The sequence below is a fragment of the Chinchilla lanigera genome, unplaced genomic scaffold (genome assembly GCF_000276665.1).
Source record: "Chinchilla lanigera isolate Chin_1 unplaced genomic scaffold, ChiLan1.0 scaffold00066, whole genome shotgun sequence".
Taxonomy (NCBI): domain Eukaryota; kingdom Metazoa; phylum Chordata; class Mammalia; order Rodentia; family Chinchillidae; genus Chinchilla; species Chinchilla lanigera.
This window is the reverse complement of record NW_004955467.1, coordinates 12,520,406-12,522,807: the sequence shown is the minus strand read 5'-3', so window position 1 is coordinate 12,522,807 and position 2,402 is coordinate 12,520,406. Positions and strand designations below refer to the sequence as shown.

Below are 2,402 nucleotides of genomic sequence, written 5' to 3'. Positions count from 1 at the left end.
GGGCTGGGGATTTAGCTCAGCGGCAAAGCGCCTGCCTGGCAAGCGCAAGGTGGTGAGTTCGGTTCCCGGTACTGGAGAAAAACCAAAAAAAAAAAAAAAAAGAATACATTCCAGCTGGGCATGGTGGCGCACCCCTGTAATCCCAGCACTCGGGAGACTGAGGACAGGAGGATCGTTGTGAGTTCGAGACCAGCCTGGGTTACAAAGTGAGTTCAAGGCCAGCCTGAATTGTACAGCGAGACCCTGTCTCAAAACGAAAAAAAAAAAAAAAAAAGAAAGAAAAAAAAAAGAATATGTTCCAAAGGAGTAAAAGAATTCAACATTGAGTTCCCCATCTGAAACACAAGAGGGAAACAGGCATCCCTTTTAATTTCTACTTGGTTTCTGTATCTTCTGAAGGTATCCCCTGAGGAGAGCTGCTCCAGGGCAAGTGGCTGCTATCTGGACAGGGACCAGGAGACAGGTTGGGTTGGATTAGCCACCCTTACTGACTCAAGTCCCTACCTTCTCCAGAAACTCACATTCCTAACTCCAGCGTGTGTTTCCCAAAGCACAGGCTACCACTGATTCCAGATGTAACAGTCATGTTCAAAGAAGGAAGCATTGTTACCAAAATTAAACCAATAATCAAGAGACCTGACTAACTGCTTTCCAATTCTTTGAAAGAGAATGAGGGGGGAAAAATCAAATGGCAAATTGGAAGTGGTTGGAGCACTTCCTTTTTTTTGTGTTTTTTTTTTTCTGGTGCCGGGAATCAAACTCACAACCTTGTGCTTGCCAAGCAGGCGCTGTGCTGCTGAGCTAAACCCCAAGCCCCTGCACTTCCTAACTTGTAAAACAGATCACCTCCAGAGCTACATAGAGGCAAGCGATGGTTTGGAAAAATCCTGCCCTGGGCCCTAGAGTGAAGTCCCCAAGATATTTGTGGTGTCTACCTAATCACTGAGGCACACTTCCTTAGCAGCAAGACAAGGCTAAATTTTACTCGAAATGTACTCTAAAATGTTTATGGTCAGGCATGATGGTGCACACCTATAATCCCAGCACTTGGGAGGCTGAGGCAGGAGGATTGCTATGAGTTTTGCAGCCAGCCTGGGCTACACAGTGAGCCCAAGGCCACCCTGAACTACATAGTGAGAACTTGTCTCAAAATAAATAAATATAAAATAAAATACAAGGGCTGGAGATTTAGCACAGTGGTGCAGTGCCTGCCTGGCAAGCACAGGGTCGTGAGTTTGATTCCCGGTACCGGCAAAAAACCAAAAAAATAAAAAATAAAAATACAACAAAATACAATTTTTATATCTCTATATCTGCAACACACTTATGAACCTCACAGGATAAAACCTGTACCATTGTTCAGCAACCACAGCTTACACATTAGCGAAAGTAATTACCTGTCTTTTTTTTTGGGGGGGGGGTCCTCTTGAGACAGGGTCTCACTATGCAGTCCAGGCTGGCCTTGAGCTCACTTTGTAGCCCAGGCTGGCCTCGAACTCAAAATGATCCTCCTGCCTCAGCCTCCCAAGCACGGGGAATACAGGTGTGCACCACCATACCCGGCTATGCCCTGTCTTTGGCATTAGCAAATACTCATTTTTATGGGTTCAACTTAAGGGTTCTTAGCTGGATAGGAGGGAAACACCGTGACAGTTTAGGGTTCCTTCCTGTCTAATCTTTTTGGAAACATGCGTCCAAGAAAGGAAAGGACAAAGTGTCAGGAAAAGATTAGAAATGAGGTCCGAGAAAGGAAGCCTTTCCTTCCCCTGCTCACAGTGAGTTCCTGAGACAGCTTGCCCCTGAGTCATCACCCTCGGCCTGGAAGGGCGAGAATGGGGAGTCTCAAGAGCTAAGATGGCCTCCTCACCAGGGCAAGGTCTGACCTGGAAGGAAACTGAGGCGGAGCAAGCTCAACACTCCCCTCTAGAGTGCAGAGGGGGCATCAGGCCACACTGTCCCAGTGAAACCTGTTCTTCAAGTCTTAAGAATGGTTGCCGCCTACTGACGTTTAACTGGCAACTGGAGTCCTGTGATTTATTAATAGGTGTGTATAGTTCCTAAATATAAACTAGATTTCATAGAAAGACCCACTTTACAACATTTCATGAATTTATGTTTTGGTTAGCATCAAAGTCCATTGGCTTCACTCTGAGATTACTTTTTCCTAGTGCTGCTGTTTAAGAAGTCAAACAAGTCCAGCATGGAGAACCAATAAATTCAGCAACTAGGGAGAAGGAAGCCACAGAGCACCATGTTCCAGAATGGCGGTGGCGGCCGCACCAGCTTCCAGAATGGTGGCAGCATACTTTGTTCCTCAGAATTGGATTCAGAGTGCCCAGCAATCCAGGCACTTGACCCCTATGGCCAAGAGAGAGGAAAGCTTGGCTACTGCTCCAGGTGGC

At 46.4% G+C, this 2,402-nt stretch overlaps 1 long non-coding RNA gene across 1 annotated transcript in view; it reads left to right on the top strand.

The window, feature by feature from the left end:
- Positions 1-2,293, top strand: part of LOC106150174 — a 6,841-nt gene extending 4,548 nt beyond the window's left edge. The window contains exon 3 of the long non-coding RNA XR_001236835.1: positions 2,169-2,293. This is a non-coding gene — a long non-coding RNA (uncharacterized LOC106150174). The remainder of the gene's footprint in view (positions 1-2,168) is intronic.
- Positions 2,294-2,402: the final 109 nt, after the last annotated feature.